The sequence below is a fragment of the Amblyraja radiata genome, chromosome 2 (assembly GCF_010909765.2).
Source record: "Amblyraja radiata isolate CabotCenter1 chromosome 2, sAmbRad1.1.pri, whole genome shotgun sequence".
NCBI classification, from domain to species: domain Eukaryota; kingdom Metazoa; phylum Chordata; class Chondrichthyes; order Rajiformes; family Rajidae; genus Amblyraja; species Amblyraja radiata.
This window is the reverse complement of record NC_045957.1, coordinates 80,510,737-80,529,922: the sequence shown is the minus strand read 5'-3', so window position 1 is coordinate 80,529,922 and position 19,186 is coordinate 80,510,737. Positions and strand designations below refer to the sequence as shown.

The 19,186-nt window shown below is 42.0% G+C and overlaps 1 protein-coding gene across 1 annotated transcript in view; it reads right to left on the bottom strand.

Moving 5' to 3' along the window:
- LOC116990944 (cadherin-18-like) overlaps positions 1–18,861 on the bottom strand; it is a 794,245-nt gene extending 775,384 nt beyond the window's left edge. The window contains exon 1 of the mRNA XM_033049123.1: positions 18,743–18,861. The gene's annotated coding sequence lies outside the window, so the exon portion shown is untranslated. The remainder of the gene's footprint in view (positions 1–18,742) is intronic.
- Positions 18,862–19,186: the final 325 nt, after the last annotated feature.

Below are 19,186 nucleotides of genomic sequence, written 5' to 3'. Positions count from 1 at the left end.
ATTAATAATATTAATATAATATCAATGGGGGTGGTTGGTGTGTTTGTGTGTGTGGGGGGTGATTACAGCGTGTGCGTGGTTGGTTAGTTTGTGTGTGACGATGCAGGCTGCCCCTCCTCCCGCAACGGGTCCCACTTGGTCTAGTTTCACCTTAAAAATTAGACAATAGACAATAGGTGCAGGAGCAGGCCATTCGGCCCTTCGAGCCAGCACCACCAATGTGATCATGGCTGATCATCCCCAATCAGTACCCCGTTCCTGCCTTCTCCTCATATCCCCCGACTCCGCAATATTTAAGAGCCCTATCTAGCTCTCTCTTGAAAGCATCCAGAGAACCTGCCTCCACCACCCTCTGAGGCAGAGAATTCGACAGACTCACTACTCTCTGAGAAAAAGTGTTTCCTCGTCTCAGTTCTAAATGGCTTACTCCTTATTCTTAAACTGTGGCCCCTGGTTCTGTACTCCCCCAACATCAGGAGCATGTTTCCTGCCTCTAGCGTGTCCAAGCCCTTAACAATCTTATATGTTTCAAAGAGATTCCCTCTCATTCTTCTAAACTCCAGATTTTACAAGCCCCGCTGCTCCATTCTCTCAGCATGTGACAGTCCCACCATCCCGGTAATTAACCTTGTAAACCTACGCTGCACTCCCTCAATAGTAAGAATGTCCTTCCTCAAATTAGGGGACCAAAACTGCACACAATACTCCAGCTGTGGTCTCACTAGGGCTCTGTACAACTGCAGAAGGACCTCTTTGCTCCTATATTCGATTCCTCTTGTTATAAAGGCCCACATGCCATTCACTTTCTTCACTGCCTGCTGTACCTGCATGCTTACTTTCATAGACAGATGTACAAGGACCCCCAGATCCTGTTGTACTTCCCTTTTTCCCAACTTAACGCCATTTAAATGGTAATCTGCCTTCCTGTTTTTGCTACCAAAGTGGATAACCTCACATTTATCCGCATTAAACTTCATCTGCCATGCATCTGCCCACTCCCCCAACCTTTCCAAGTCACCCTGCATTCTCATAGCATCCTCCTCACAGTTCACACTGCCACCCAGCTTTGTGTCATCTGCAAATTTGCTAATGTTACTTTGAATCCCTTCATCCAAATCATTGATGTATATTGTAAATAGCTGCGGTCCCAGCACCGAGCCTTGCGGTACCCCACTAGTCACTACCTGCCATTCTGAAAGGGACCCGTTAATCCTTACACTTTGAAATCTTGGCGCCGATGCCACAGGTCTGCACCAGCAAGCCATTCTTCACCAGCCACTGCATAGTCCGGTTGAAGCAGTTGTTTTTGCGATCATATTGTAGCCCTCGGCCAGCAACCATCTCTTCAGGTTGCTGCCAATGGCTGGATGCGCTCTGTCACTGTGGAGCTTCCTCCCCTCTCACCAACTACCCCTTCTTCCTGACAGACAATCACTTTGTCTGCTCCCAAGATGGAGTATGTCGGAAACTCCGGGGGAGGATGAGCAGGTGGAGGGGAGAAGACACTAAGTATTCAGAGCAACAGGAGAAGCAGGAGGAAGTGGATGCAGCAGAAGGGGCAAAGCAACAGAAAAGGGGGAGGAACTGACATTTTGGGGGGAGGGGGGAGAGAAAGAAAGAGGCAGAGCAGCCAAATCAACGGCTATTAGAAGGAAGAGGCTGCTGGTGAGAGGAGGAACCCCACGGTGACAGAGCGCATCCTGTTGTTGGTGGCAACCTGAAGAAAGTGCTTTCCCCAGGGGCCACAACAGCAGCCACATCCACCGGACCATATGGTGAGGTAAGAGAAGCGCGCTGGTGCACATGGTGAGCCGGGAGTGGGTACCTAAAGGGGGGGGGGGGGGGGGGGTAGAAGATGCATCAGCAGGTTTGTCGACTATACCAAACTCCATTATAAGGGGGTCTGTTAAAACAAGGGTTTACCAGGGTTCTGACTTTTTTTCCCTCTGTTTCCAGCTGGGCAACCTTGGCAGATTTTTAGGTTGCCAAATGACAGTTTCGGTGATCATTTAAGACGGCTTGCATGACGCGTGCGATAATGTGCTCGGACGAAGTGCGTAGTTACCAGTCGGAATTATGCTCAATGAAGCGTTCGCATATTATTTCTGCTTCAAATAAAGTCACAAACTAAACATATTCACCAATGAAGATATATGTACCACAATGACATGCAGCAAAATTCTAAAACAGTATCTCAACTCTTTTTACACGTTGCAATTAATGCAATTTCTATTATTTTTTTCCACATCCAAACAAAAATATGGTTGGATTGTTCAGCGTATGATCAACCTCGGTGAGACCAAGCGCAGGCTTGGCGATCGCTTCGCACAACACCTCCACTCAGTTCGCAATAACCAACTTGATCTTCCACTTCAACTCCCCCTCTCATTCCGAATCTGATCTTTCTGTCCTGGGCCTCCTCCATGGCCAGAATGAGGCCCACCGCAAATTGGAAGAACAGCACCTTATATTTTGCTTGGGTAGTTTACACCCCAGCGGTATGAACATTGGCTTCTCCAATTTCAGGTAGTCCTTGTTTTCCCCCTCCTTCCCCTCCCAATCCCAGCTCTCCCACAGCCTACTGTCTCCGCCTCTTCATTTCTTTTTCAAGCCCCCCCCCCGACATCAGTCTGAAGAAGGGTCTCGACCCGAAACGTCGCCTATTCCTTCGCTCCAGCCTTTTTGTCACACAAGTTCTGTTATCCCAGTTTCCTCACCCACTCCCTACACAGTAGGGGAAATTATACAGAGACAAGTTAATTTACACAGCCAATGTGTCTTTGGGATGTGGGAGGAAACCCACACGCTTGCAAGGAGAATGCGCAAATTCAACACAGACAGTGCCCGATGACAGGATCGAACACAGATCTCTGGCATGTGAGGCAGCAAGTCCACCAGCTGTGCCACTATATTTTGTTTCCCAACACACAAAAAATTATACATTGATAACTTTGGTTACTAAAATGAGAAACTATCCATTTTCAGTCTTAAATCTCTAAGTGATGTTATGTCCCCCTTTACAGCTACTGTATGTTTTAATTCAGTTCAAGACACTTGGGCAGTATATTGGCCATAAAGTTAAACTAAAAACACTTAAATTAGAGGGAGTCAAAAGAAGGGTCTCTACCCAAAACGTCACCAGCTCCATGGAGATCCCCCGCACAATTAAAGCATGGAATAGTCTTCACCCCAGCATAGTTACCCAACCAGACGCAACTAAATTTAAGGTAGCTCATTTTTCCCCCAAGAACCCCTTTTTGCTTAAGTCCAAGTCGAGAGTTTTATTGTCATGTGTCCCAGATAGGACAATGAAATTCATGCTTGCTGCAGCAAAATAGAATTTGTAAACATAATATAGAACAGGAGATAAAAGTTCAGTGTGTCTATATACCATAGACCATATATATACACAATAAATAAACAGATAAAGTGCAATAGGCTGTTATTGTTCATAGTTTGGAGTTTGGTGGGGGACCTTCCACCACCTCCAGTTTAAAATTCCATTTGGAATATTTTTGGAGGACCAGGAAACCAAGAAGCAAGAGTTACTCCAGGGAGTTACTCCAGCTCCAGGGAGTGATACTGCATTGGTTTTCAGCGGTTGGGGCGAGGCGGCGACCAGACAGCAATGGCGGTCAGATCTCCCACAACGCAAAGAGAGGGAGAAAGTGCCCAGCACCAACCAGTTGCTGTGGCAGTGCGCATATGCAGGGTGACCGATGATGTGCTGGCCGTGGTTGTACGCATGTGCAGGGGGAGGACGTGCAGGCCGTGGCAGTGTGCATGTGCAAGGCTGCCGGCCCTGCCGGCGGATGAGGAGCGGCCGGAGAGTGGAGATCCTGCGGCCCGGACACGGATGGCGGGCGGAGATGGATAGTGATAGAGAGAGATAGAGAGAGAGATAGAGAGGACCCCCACCCCCGCTCAGAGTTGAACGCCAGGTGTCCTGGGTGCTTGCCAAGCCGGGCAAAATGACACGGCTTTTAACTTGTCCAGCAGAACCTTCGGTGGCCATTGGCAACCGGGCAACCGTTAATTTCGATCCCCGTTTACTCTACAATCAAATTACATGCACCTTGCTGGGCCAATACCTCAATTCACAGTCCCCACACACTTACCTTTACAGAAGACAGATGCACAAGACCTGCTGCACCCTCTAGTTTGGCAGAGGTGCAGATATGTGGGCAATATATATCATTGTGCAGGAGACAATTCTTGAAATCATAGCCTCCTCTCTCTCTCCCCCCCCCCACAATAAACCCAAATGTTCATGAAAGTCAAACCTTGGAATAGGTTCTGCTGTCAAAACTATCTTGGACATTTAAAAATTCATAAAAGAGCCTCTGATAAGCTTTTTCGCAATTACACACCTGTAGATTTTAATATCTATATAATTAAAACTCACATCTTGACCTCTTCCTGTATGCACTGCAGATTGATTTTTAGAAAAAAACACTACCACTTACGGCTGTGATTTTTGGCCATCTTACTCAGTTCCCCTCCGCTGCGCAGGACAAGAGGATTTTTCCCATCGATGAAAATAAATAAATTATTAAATAACAAGCCAATTTTCCTAAGAATTGACAAGCATTTATTCAAATTTGTACCATGAATTACAGGTATCAGGTAATGGAGCATGGTTGTGTTAAAATAAGATATTATTTAATTCATATTTTAAGTCTTTGACAACAAAGTAGTCATATAGGATATATCTGGAATTTACAAACAAGGCATCAAAGGCATGTCATTTGATCCTCCAAGTTAGTGTTAAATTCTGAGGTCACAGTTTAAATAGTTATTACATGTTCTACTAACCTGTCTTAAAGCCATGAACTTTAGAATAAATTGTGGTGGAATTAAATTGTAATAAAAACTTTTGATACATCCCCAAGAGACAGTTGCAATACCTCAAACACAAATTAATTGCATTTAATCATGTGAACCTAGAAAAAAAGTTCCTTTAACTACCAAAAGCTGTGAATTAGCATTTTTGATTATGCCTAGTAAATAAACTTGAAATATTTTGAACATGTATGAAAATTGCCAAATTATGCTAATGTTCTATTTCTTCTAAAAGTTCAAGTGACATAATTAGACTAGGCCAAATCAATAGGAATTACTGTATAAGTAATGGCCCATGGCAATTCAAAATTATAAAGTAAATCATCCAAGATTTCAAAATTGTTAAATAATGCAATTTCAATCTCATAAATTGCATAATGATGACATTTTTCATCAAACAACATTAATGCTTTCTATCAAACATGCAATACTGTTAATATATATTCAGAGGTAAAGAATTACATTGTGGAATTACAAATGATTACTAAATATAATGGAAGCTGATGAACTACAAAAGGATTCAAATGTAACAGAGCAGGAGGTAACACATCGCTGGAAGTGCAAGCAGAGTTAAAATAATGCCCCAGAGTTAAAATGAATGGTTAAAAAAACTGACATCACAAAATAAGCACTGGAAAAGTACACAATGGTCATAGCCATACTTTATTAGCCAAGTATGTTTTTGCAACTTACGAGGAATTTGATTTGCCATACAATAAAAAGGAACAGAACACACAAAATACATTAGGGGGGGGGATTTTAGCTCCCCCGCACCAGGCGATCTACTTCGGTTCTGGGCTAGTCGAACGTCGTGCGGTTTTTTAGCTTCCTGACTCGGTCTCTCCCGAGACTGTGAGCTCCTTGATGTTAAAGTCCGCAGGCCGCAGTTGGAACGTCGATCCCAGGCAAGGAATCTGCTCCGATGGTAAGTCCATGCCCCACGGTGGGGCTCAAAGTCAGTCCCGAGCAAGGCCTCCAGCTCCACGACGTTAGGCCGCAGAGTGACCGGAGTTACGACCCCAAAAACAATCATATCGCTGGCAAGGTAGGAGATTGAAAAAGGTTACCCCAACCCCCCCCCCCAAAAAAAAAAAAAATGGAGAGCATTTTAAACTCACTAAAAATAACCAAAAAAACGAAAAGGACAGACGAGGCGAGGTGGCCATCGAAGCACCACCCGGTGAATAATAGTGATGCATCCACTAGAGACAACAGGTATAATTCCACTAACATAATCAATTCCACTTAATCTTATGAAGTTCAATACAAGTTCCCTCAACTTCCAAAAGAAAAATGCTATTTGGCTGGAAAATAAAAGGATAAACTCCAAGGGCTGGATCATGAGCTCGGGGGCACGTGCATTTTCAACTCACAGTAATTGAAGAATAGAGCATTAATTAATTTATTGATTGATAGAGGCTAATTAGCCCTTTAAAAAAAAATACCATGAAGGCTTAGCCATCCAACAACACATAAGAAAAAATAACCAAGGAAAATAGATGTAGAATCAAATCTGATGTTTACTGACACTTCCGTCCAGCAACAATGGCGATGTGATTTTACTAATATTGCTCCATTCAACTTTGATTCAATATAGTCACTAGAACCAAGCTGACAGTCACATAAAATCTCTATCCAGCCCTGCAAAGACCAAAGGCTCATAGTCACTTTGTATATATTTTTATTCCCTAGCAGGTTTGCATTTCTCAACAAAATAAATTAAATTACACTGCCCATTCACATGAAAATGTCATACAGTTCATGGATCTAGCTATTTGAAATATTTTTGCTTTATTTCTAATATTTCAAACAGACATTTTTTTTCCTGTGGAATACTGAGCAAATAGCTTTGTCATCAGGTGCTCCAATTGTGCACTGAAATTCATTTTTAAAAGGCTCCAAAGTATTACAATGCTTATCGTGATGGATTGGTTTTAAAACTTGAGTGCACTTGTAAAGAATGCAAACAAAATCCATGTTAAAGATACAAATAGCAATCTTGTGTAGGCAAGGTGTATGACCAAACAAGCATTTAGTTTCTCTCATTCAGAAACACAATCCTAAATTTCCTCCTACGGGCACGTTTTCCCCTTCCTGATGAGTTGCCAAGAGGTGATGCTCGTACACCTGTTTTTGCACCCCCTTGGGACACACTCTGCATCCCCATCCAGTGATAACTTCACCCTAGCATGTTTCATCCTCCAGCATCCCTCAGCTTATCCTTGTACCATACTGACATGTACCATAAGAGCACTGAAGTGTCATATCCAGCTCTCAGACAGCAACGTGACAAGACCTGTTAATTATTTTTAACAGTTTTGATAAAAAATTAAAGATTGGCAAAGGTACTTAAAGTAACATTCTCACTCTTCAAAATAGTGGTGCATGTCTTTCTCACAACCACCTGTCAGTCTGAACCCGAAACGCCCTCTATCCCTTTTCTCCAGAGATGCTGCCTCATCCGCTGTGTTACTCCAGCTTTTTGCGTCTACTTTTGTGTAAACCAGAATCTACAGCTTTTTCCCCCTATACACACAAACACAAACAGGACCCCTGTTAAATATTGCATCCGAAAGGTGGCAGCTTCAACACAGACGCACTACTTCAATAGTATACGCAACCATGAAAAAGATTTATCAGAATGGAATTAGATACAAAGTCAATCTTCAACTTTATACCCAATAGCACAAATAATTTAGCCATAGGTGACACACAAATCAAACTAATCTGGTATACAATGTAAAACCTGCTACAATAGACATTAGTTCAGGAAAATAAATTGCATTTTAAATGATGAAAGACTGGGAAATGTTGATTTTCAAAGCAGCCTGGATGTCCTGTGCACACGTGACTGAAAGCCAACATGCTGCTGCAGAAAACAAAGGAGTATGCTTTTGGTAATGAGGTTTTGGTCACAAGAGCAAAATTGTCTTGCTTCAATTCTATAATCACTGGAGAAACCATAAAACAATATCAAATAAAGATATATCTGCCACTGAACAGGGCAATGAAGATTCACTGGACTGATTTCTGGAATAGCAAGTGTGTTGCACAAGGAGAGAAATCTAGAAGGACAACCAATGATCACACTGAAACCTGCTAAATGCTCACAGGGATCCCAATAGAGAATGTAGCCCCTGGCTGAGAAACGTACAAGCTAACAACAAGTGAGACAAAAATCTTATTCATTCATATGCTGGCAATCATTCGAAATGATGGCTGTGGAGCCTCAGCCATTGAGTTCATTCATAATTAGTTAGTTAGTGTAGAAATAGCCGGGGCTATGACAGAAATATTTCAAATGTCATTAGAAACGGGAATAGTCCCCGAGGATTGGCGTACTGCGCATGTTGTTCCATTGTTTAAAAAGGGTTCTAAGAGTAAACCTAGCAATTATAGGCCTGTTAGTTTGACTTTAGTGGTGGGCAAATTAATGGAAAAGATACTTAGAGATAATATATATAAGCATCTGGATAAACAGGGTCTGATTAGGAACAGTCAGCATGGATTTGTGCCTGGAAGGTCATGTTTGACTAATCTTCTTGAATTTTTTGAAAAGGTTACTAGGGAAATTGACAAGGGTAAAGCAGTGGATGTTGTCTATATGGACTTTAGTAAGGCCTTTGACTAGGTTCCTCATGGGAGGTTGGTTAAGAAGGTTCAACTGTTGGGTATAAATGCAGGAGTAGCAAGATGGATTCAACAGTGGCTGAATGGGAGAAGCCAGAGGGTAATGGTGGATGGTTGTTTGTCGGGTTGGAGGCAGGTGACTAGTGGGGTGCCTCAGGGATCGGTGTTGGGTCCTTTGTTGTTTGTCATGTACATCAATGATCTGGATGAAGGTGTGGTAAATTGGATTAGTAAGTATGCAGATGATACCAAGATAGGGGGTGTTGTGGATAATGAAGAGGATTTCCAAAGTCTACAGAGTGATTTAGGCCATTTGGAAGAATGGGCTGAAAGATGGCAGATGGAGTTTAATGCTGATAAATGTGAGGTGCTACACCTTGGCAGGACAAATCAAAATAGGAGGTACATGGTAAATGGTAGGGAATTGAAGAATACAGTTGAACAGAGGGATCTGGGAATAACCGTGCATAGTTCCTTGAAGGTGGAATCTCATATAGATAGGGTGGTAAAGAAAGCTTTTGGTATGCTAGCCTTTATAAATCAGAGCATTGAGTATAAAAGCTGGGATGTAATGTTAAAATTGTACAAGGCATTGGTGAGACCAAATCTGGAGTATGGTGTACAATTTTGGTCGCCCAATTATAGGAAGGAAATAGAGAGAGTACAGAGGAGATTGACTAGAATGTTGCCTGGGTTTCAACAACTAAGTTACAGAGAAAGGTTGAATAAGTTAGGTCTTTATTCTCTGGAGCGCAGAAGGTTAAGGGGGGGACTTGATAGAGGTCTTTAAAATGATGAGAGGGATAGACAGAGTTGATGTGGACCAGCTTTTCCCTTTGAGAATAGGGAAGATTCAAACAAGAGGACATGACTTCAGAATTAAGGGACAGAAGTTTAGGGGTAACATGAGGGGGAACCTTTACTCAGAGAGTGGTAGCGGTGTGGAATGAGCTTCCAGTGGAAGTGGTGGAGGCAGGTTCGTTGGTATCATTTAAAAATAAATTGGATAGGCATATGGATGAGAAGGGAATGGAGGGTTATGGTATGAGTGCAGGCAGGTGGGACTAAGGGTAAAAAGTTGTTCGGCATGGACTTGTAGGGCCGAGATGGCCTGTTTCCGTGCTGTAATTGTTATATGGTTATATGGTTAATTAAATAGTTTGTGATATTAAAATAACTCTAGGAAAATGGGAAGAGCAAGACCAAAAGTAAATGGTTGGCCACAATCTTGATGGATGGCAGTGTCGGCTTAGACACACAGCAAATGCTCGTTACAACACGCCGGGGGAGAAAGGGGAAAATGGTATCCATTCTTGCCGATAGTCTGCTACAACAGATAAGGTATTATCATTGTACGCAGTTGAAACAAAAAATTCAGATGATAGTTAATACACAAAAGGACACAACGTACATGCAATAACTCAGCTGATCAGGCAGATCACTGGAGGATTTGATCAGGTGACATCAGGACCCTTCTTCATGCTGATTCAGTCTGCCAAGTTACGCACTTCGTGTTATTTCACATTAAAACTAGGTGCCGATGCTGCTGATCTGCACCAGCCAGCCCTTCTTCACTCACCGCACTGTCCGGTTGATGGGGCTGTTGTTGAAGCTCTTTAGCTCCTGTGGTGGGTGCTTTCTTGAGGCTTCCGTCACTGACAGGTCATGCAGTTACACAGTCATCGTCCATGGGGCTCCCTCCCCTCTCACCAGTTGCCGCTTCTTGATGACCTATGCTTAGTCCGCTGCCCACTCCTGCACCGCTACCTCCTCTTCCCGTCCACTTAGTCTCTTCCTTCCCCTACACCACCGCCTCCTCACCCCTCTCCCCCAGGGTCACCGACATACTCCACCTTGAAATATGTCGGAGAATCCAGGAGAGGAGTGTGGTGGAGCGACTGGCAGAGTGGAAAGAGCAACGGGTGAAGGAGGCGGCGGTGGAGTGGGGAGGAGGAAGCAGCAGCAGCTGGTCAGAACCCCATGGTGACAGAGTGTCCTGGCGGTGGCAGCGGCCTGGAAAAAGCATGTCGCCAGGGGCTCCAACGTGAGCTGTAACAACAGCCGCATCAACCAGACCCTGCGGTGGATGAAGGGTTTGCTGGTGCACCTTGTGAACCGGGGGTGGCCTCAAAAGCAAGGGTTGTATGTGACTGGCGAGCTGGAGCGAGCCAGGGGTGGCATCAGCAGGCCAGTCCACTATAACCAAAATCCATTACAAAGTGGTCTGTTAAATCAAGGGTTTACTGGACAAGAGAAAGCTGAACATATGGATCAATGGGTCATGCAGTTTCCAGGGAGGAAATGGACAAATGCATTTTAGGTCGTGTCCCTTATTCAGACTCAATGCTTTCAGTTAAACGCATCTCCTTAAGGCAGTTTAGTTGCAATAAAATACCACCATCAGAGCTCCTCTCTTCTGGTGCCAGTGTTTTGAAGCTACAACCCATCAATTTCTTCAGGCTGTCGCCAACAACAGGCAGTGCTTGAACACGGTGGAGCTCCTTCCCCTCTCACCAGTTGCCGCTTCTTCCTTCACTTTGTACGTTCCCCACTACACCCTCCCCTGCAGTCACCAATGTCTTCCAAGGTGGAGCATGTTGAAGACTACCATTGAGAAGGAGGGGAAATGAGGAGGGGGTAGAGGAAGAGGAGGAGGAGGAGGAAGAGAAACAGAGTGAATATAGTGATGGGTGAAGGAGGAGGCAGTGGAGTGGCCAAATGTGAGCTGCAAAAACCGTTGCAAAAACTGGACAGTGCGATGGATGGAGGGCTCACTGGTTCACCTTGTGAGCCAGAGTTGGCGTCGGCAGATCTGTCCACTATAAATGAAATCCTTTATTAAGAGGTCTGTTAAAACAAGAATTTGCTGCATAAACACCAGATCAACTTTTAACTTTCTGATCAATAACCTATATTAACGATTTATCGAGGAGATGAGGAGGGAAAAAAGTACATGTAGTTAGGCCACAGATCAGTCATTTATCATAATGCATGTCATAGCAGATGCTAAAGCTCAAATATACCAATCCAGTTCTCATATTCATACTTCCTTAGAATGGAAGCAAGTGACAAAAAGCATTGACGTGCATTGTTTGGGACGAGATCTTCTTGCCAAAATACAATTTAAAGAATATCAAATCCTTTCATAAATTAAGAACACATTAGCTACATAGCAGAACATTTAAACAGCATCGTGTATTTCAAATTTATGTGCGAAAAACAATACAAAATAAAATCAATACTCAACGAGAACCTAACATTTGTTAAAAAAAAAGCACATTTTTCTATATCTATTTACATTGAGTTTGGAGCGTAGAAGGGGGAAAAAGTGCATTTCCGTAAACATTATGCACCAAACATTCCTCAATTAAGAAATGAGAGGACAAATTTCATAATTGGTTGCTGAGTAAATACTGTTTCCAGTGATTCTTTAAAAACAGCAGAATGTCAAATGGATATGGCTACAAGCAGTTTGTTTTAACTACGTGCAGTAGCTCAAAGCTGCCATAAGGTGGTGGGAGATGTACATTTCAGTGAAATCTTGTCATCAAATGCCTTTTTGGGGGAAAAAACAAGGAATAACACTGTTTTATTGGCAAAGGGGTGCAATAATTATGAGTATCTTGTTAAACTTTCAAGGAATGTACCAAATTTATAAATACAAGAGCAACTTTAAAATAAACAAGTAATCCTGAAGAATACATAGCACCACACAAACCTTACACATTTCTCAGCTACTAAAGCATTGCACATTATTGATGAGAAGTGAATAGCAAACATTTTTCTGCTCCAAACACTTATTGTACTTGCGTAGCAGAAAAATATGAATTTATTCATCAATTTATACCCATCTTCACAACTGGGCATTACAAATGGTTTTGGCATTATTTGTGGATTTGGCAATTAAACAATAGGTACAGACAGCGTGCAAGACAACAGTAACATTTTATTGTTGAGCAACATATATATACACACATGGTGGGAATTATTAATAATTGTTCTGTGCAGAGACATATTAACCTGCAGATCAATCAAGCCATCTTTTGAAGTTGATCAAAGCATCTATTCATATCAATGTTTCAATTTAAAATGTTTGTAATTATATAATCTGAAATTAAAGAGGTATATAAATAAATAAGTATAAATATTTTCCAGCATCCTAATATTTGATTAGCATACTGTTGAGGATAATTTTCAAGTATTGTTTCAATTTTGTGGTGGAAATGTAGCTACAGCATAATACACTCATTTTAATCGAAGAATGGGGTCAAGGAAAGAGCGTTCATGTCGCGGCCCTGTTTCCACCAATCTTTCCACCACCATGCACAAGAAGCGCAAGATGCCATGGTATGCAGATGCGGAGAGGTGGGTTCAGCTCTGGCCGAACAATTTATAATCTTGTGATGTGGACTCGATAATAAGAAATCGAAGATTAGTTCCATTAATTCTAATTGATTTTGCTCAGCACTCATATGAAGATTTGCAAATTACCTCTTCCCAATATTTTCTCTTAGGCAAGAAACAGACTGCAAAAGTGTTTACTCGTTGGCAAAAAAGGAGGGGTGAAAAAAAAGCAAAAAAGTTAGTATGGCTTCTTTACTGATGTAGATATGTTGAGCAATAAATGGAAAAGGCGGAGAAGTTAGTCATACGTGGTCATGTTCATGACAAAATATACACACCATCTCCTCCCAGCTCCCCAAAACTGTGCAGAATAACTGATTTGATAAATAAATTAGCATAAACAAAACCATAATCAATGAGACTGAAAGTCAGTAACTTTCTGAATCCTAATAATCTGCATCCCAGGATTTTTATAGCCTATGAAGATGGTGGATATACTGGTTGTCATCTTCCAAAATTCTGGAACAGCTCCAACAGATTGGGGCAATTGTACACCAACCTACTCCCCCACCACCACCTTTTCAAAAAGGCGAGAGGAAAGGCATGCGGTGGTGGGGAGAGACGAATACATCAGTTATAGGGGAAAATGCAAGAATGTGTTTTTAGGGAAGAGAATATAATACAATACAATACCTTTATTTGTCATTTGAAGGCAATGCATTTGATAAATAATGAAACTATGCCTCTGCATTATCTTTATGGAAGTGAAAACATGTTTGATAATTCATCTGGAGTTCCTGAGGCAGTAACTAGCAGAAGATTAGTTGGGTGGATGCAGTTAGTGCACCTCACAAACCTGCTTCAGCAGACACTTCTCGCCCTCCTTTGGAAGTGTCTGTGGTCCTGCATTGACTTCATCAGTCAATATAGGAACCCACTAAATCAGTGGAAGCAAGTCATCTTCCATTTTTAGGGACTGCCCAAGAAGACAACATAATTGTAGTAAGACATCAATTTGGACTTTCAGAAGGCCTTTGATAAACCACACAACATGGCCGCCTCGCCAACAGTCCATTTTGTCCCTTCCTTCTTTGTTGTTTTTTAGTATGTATTAAATATATGTTTGTGTTCTTTAGCTTGTTTTATGAGGGGAGTGGGGGAAAACTGATTTTAAATCTCTTACCTCGACGGAGATGCAATTATTTTCCGTATCGTATCCCCGTCCGCTTTGCAGCCTAACATCGCGGAGCTGGCGGCCTCTGCTGGAGAGTGACTTCGGGAGCTCCCGCCACGGGAGCCTGCAGATTTAACATTGTGGAGCTCACGGTCCCTGGTTAGAGACCGACTTCGGGAGATCCAAGCCGCAGGTGCTTCGACCACCCAGACGCAGGAGCTTCGATCGCCCCGACGATGGTTCGACTCCCCCGACCGTGGGAGAAGAGGAAGATTAGACTTTATTGCAGTGAGGATCCATCACAGTGAGGAATGCAGGGAATCCGCTGTGGTGGATGTTTATGTTAACTTTTATGTAGTCGTGTGGCTTGTTGCTTTTTTTTTTTAGTATGGCTGTATGGTACTTCGAGTTTCACTGTACCTTAATTGGTACTCGTGACAATAAACTGACCTTTGATGCTTTGAACATCAAATTTACAGCAAACGACAAATGGCAATATGCTGGTACCACCACAGATTGGTTTACAGACCAGAGAGGGTTCGATCCTGACTACGGGTGTTGTCTGTACGGAGTTCGTATATTCTCCCTGTGATCAGGTGGGTTTTCTCTGGGTGTTCCACGTTCCTCCCACACTCCAAAGACATGCAGGTTTGTAAGATAATATTTTCTGTAAATTGTTCCAAATGTGTGGGATAGTGCCAGTGTGTGGGGAGATTGCTGGTCGGCAAAATGAGATGGACTTCAAGAAATATAGATATGCAAAGTGAATGGGATGTGACAATGGAGTTAAAGCAGGAAAATAGGTCTTATATTTTGATAGGAAAATATCTGCTTGGCCAGAGGGCAAAACATTTAAAGGTTTTTGGAGGAACATGGGCACCAGGTATATGAATCACTGAAAGTTATATGCACATAGAACAATATTAGAAATACAAAGAATGTCTTGGACTTAAAGACAAGAATAAAGATGTCTTACTACAATTATATCTTCTTCCTGGACAGTCCCTTAGAATGGTGGATGTAGGAAGTGATTGTAGGTTTCTATAATGATTGATGAGGTTAATATAGGACCATGGACACATTCAAAGATGGGGCATGAAGTATGTGATGATGCAGCTGTTTGAGAGGTGCAATACACCTTCCTCCATTACACAAGAGGAAGCACAAAGCTCTGGAATTACATTGTGCCCGGCAAGACCCCATGTAGAACATTATGTACAGGTCACGTCACCCTAAGAAAAGGATATATTTGTAACAAAAAGGTTTACCGAATTAACTCTTGGGAAGGTGGACATTCTTTGAAGAGAGATTGAGCAAATCAGTAGGTAGACACAAAATGCTGGAGTAACTCAGCGGGTGAGGCGGAATCTCTGGAGAGAAGGAATGGGCAACGTTTCGGGTCGAGATCCTTCTTCAGACAACTCAGTATTTTCTAGATTCTCTCTCTCTCCCCCCCAGCCCCACAAAATAGGATCGTTAAAACTGGAGAGGAGTCTCATAAGTAGCTAGAGTGGAGTCATGAAGGAACCTCTTTGGAACTCCACACAAAAAAAAAAAAAAGAGAACATTTTAATCTCCAAAAATCTATCAAGGGGTAAACAGAATAACACCAAAGAATAAGAGCAGTCTTAAATGATGGAGCAAATGCAATAGGCTAAATGACCTCCTTCTGCTTTTCTTATGTTGGAACTGGGGCAACATATTATCTTGAAATATGATATGCTTCAAGATAGATATTCGACTGGAAAACTTTAGTATTTGTGGATTGTTCATTTCAATGCTTGCAAATTCAAAACCTTTGCCAGTTTGACCATTCATACTTAACACTACTGGCAGACTGGCAAGCTTTGCAGCATTTAAACCCAAGATACTTCATTTGATTTCATCAATTGAGTTTATACCAGCAAGAATATATGATCTGTTCTTACTAAAAGATCAGAAAATGATATCTGCAAACATTTTATTCTGAAATATGACATTTTACATATGTACAATGTGCTAAACATCTCCATAACATTCAAAAATAATGACTGAGGGAAGGAGATCTGGTCCAAGTACCCCAAATTATTTAATGATTGGACTGCAGCACATTTAGGCCATGCGAGTATTTTGTGGCTCTGGATGCATTTTCAAGATCTATCCAAAATAAACCTTCAAAATTAAACCTGGCTCATCCCGGTTCTTGGCTTTATCAAAAACAACCAAGGAAATTTATGGCATGCACCAATCTCCAAGGATTAGTAATGAAAACCAGTCTCTCTTGTAAAGGGTCAGATGCACCTCAGAACCTCAAAAGTCATGCTACCATCTTAATTTAAGGTTCACCATTGTTGACATAACCAAGTGTACAGTGTAACCAAGAAGTCAAATTGGCATCTTACATAATATTGCACATTATTTAAGTTGATAAGATTATTACGGATGAGAACAAAAAAAAAAAACACCTAAATGATCAGACCTATCCACAGGTGGTTGAACTCCTTCCAATCTAATGCATGATAAATTCTGGTGAAAGACAATATTCCATTAAATTACCTTTGATCTATACATTTTTTTATTTGGTCAGTCAAACGGTTTTGTTCCATCAAGGAAACGACAGACAGAAAGAAATAGTTTGTCGTTTTCCAGATACCTAACATTACATGATCAGCTGTTTAAACAATGCAACATTGATAATATTATAAAAGCAGGATTTCAAAAAAGAAAAAGAAAAATGTTTCATTATTCCAAACTCACAAACAATCAAGCCTGGTGATTGCACTCTGCAATAGTTTGATGTATTTTTTCCCTAGTGGGCATCACTGTAATGAATTAGAGTACAAAATTCTTGCATGAAGCAATTTTACATTCAACATGCATTGGTGCTACATTACAGTGGCACAAGTATTGAGCTTTACCTCAAACACCAGCTCCTTTATAATATTTCAGTATTTCACAAGAGCCAAAAATTAAGTACTGTACAATATATTCTCAACATTTTAAACCTTGCGAATGACACTCAAAGATCAAATCTGCTCATCTTGTGCCACCTTATTACTATATCTATTACCATTACTCGTTTGTTGGTTTTGCCTTACTAATTGAGTACCTATAAAGTCACAACCAGTTAAAATTGTAGTAAGGACCAGCTGATTGCTACCTCTACTGAAGGAACAGAGATTTTTAAGCCGGACAGTGGTTAAAAAAATAAATAAAACAAATATTTGTAAAAAATGTATCAATAGAGACTATAAAAAAACCCTTTCAACTGGAACTTCCTGCAGTCAAAATCTCTTGCTTCCAGCTGATATGTCCTGCAGTGAAATCCATGTACAAAAAGCTTAATGGCTTTAAAGCTCTTCCAGGATAAATGGAGCATATACATACGCGTGTACTAAATTATCACTCAAGTTTTTTTTTAAACAATAAACCGCCATCAATAAGGCATATAATTAGAATTAGCTAACTTTCTTTTGGAGGATTGTTAAAACGGTGTTTCTCGTTTTTCGTATTTTACGCTACATGCACACAAGACCCAACAGTGAGTTTTACACACTACGTTTCTCTGGTGACTGCAGAGCCAACTCCATCGCTAAATATGCGAGCTTTCGAAGATAGTTTCACTGTCAATTGCTGCACCTTCCTCCGGATCAATAATGTGCAAGGCAGGACGAATTCATTCTTGCAAGGTTTCTTTGCAAACAAAAACGTGGGAACGCTCACACCTCCCGTGCTAATCAGTGAAAAACAAAGTTCATTAAGGAAATGATCTTCACGTAAAACAAGCCACGATTTAAATATTTTACATATCAACGCTGGCAGATTAACCCCCCCACCCACCCACCACCATATTTGCTTCTGCTAGAGAAGTCAATTATTTGACACACTAAAACATTTCTACCGTTTGCTGAAAACACAGAATACTCTCTGGTTGGCGTTGTAATTGTTCAATGCAAGCTCACGTCTTCACTGAAACCCGACACACTATCGCAGCTTATGACATACCATGTCCTCGCAGCCCAGATCAAAACGGAACAAGCGAGCAAGCCTGCGTGAATAAGAGTGTATTTATATCGCCACATCACAGCCAGGAGAACACCTCCATAGGAAACACAATTCTTTCGCAAGCTCGCGGCTCACTTACAACTTTTATTGCGCTCGCTGCGTTTTTATTTTGCCATTTATTTTCTGTATTATTTACAAAATCCAGGACCCGTAAACGGCAGGGTATTGCAGTCTGTGAAGAAGCGCCGTAGTCGTTTTAAATAAATAAATAAATACATAAATCGGCTCGTATCCAGCTAATTGCTGTTCTCTTCAGAAGGGGGAAGGAAAATACAATCCGAAAATGTAAGCGTTACCAGAGCAGAAGTTTTAACGACCGCAAGTGCATGAGAGGCAGCCGGGGATCGCGGGTCACCCTCTCGGATGCAGCAAGCATCTTACTTGACAACACTGCAGTGTCCAAACTCAGCAATGCACAGAGCGGTGATCTGGGGCTGTGGTGATGTTGGGGGAACGCGGAACAACGAGAGAGGGATACAAAAAAAGAAACTTTGCCGTTCAAGTGAACCCTTTTCGCCCTGAGCAGAAGCCGAGAGCTCCAGAGTAAGCGCACACCTCCAGCTTGCCCTGCAACCCAACCACAACAATTTTTTGATTTAATTATTGTGCAGTTATACACCCAAAACGCGTCTCAACCCACAACTGACCAGCGGACCTGAATCGCGGTTCGCCCCACAAAATAAATAGCAACGATTTCATTTTACTCACAGTAATGCAAAAACAAGCTGTTTAAAATACTTGCTGCAGCTCTAACTAAAGCTTTCCGCCGCTTCAAAGCACCTCGAGGCTTCAGGGTCCGTCCCCTTCGCAGCTTCTTCGGATGCTTAGAGCTGAACGGCTGCAGAGAAGCTCTGCAAGGTGCAGTCTCTCCCTCGTCTTTCTCCTCCAGCAGCTCGCTCCCCTTCCCTCTCCCGCTGTCTCTCTTCAGTTCCAGGGATCCAGGATGCTGACAGCGTTCAGCATGACAGTGGAAATGTGCAGCTCTCCAACCCCTCCAGCGTCCATAGTGAGATAGGTATCAGAACGATCATGCTTCTGACAATCACATGGTTCTAGTGGTGCTCTCTCTGCGTCTATGCTCCAGTTACTGCTGTATAATCAATCTAGCCTGACTGAAACTAATAGGCCTCTATTTAACCAGCCAATCAATAT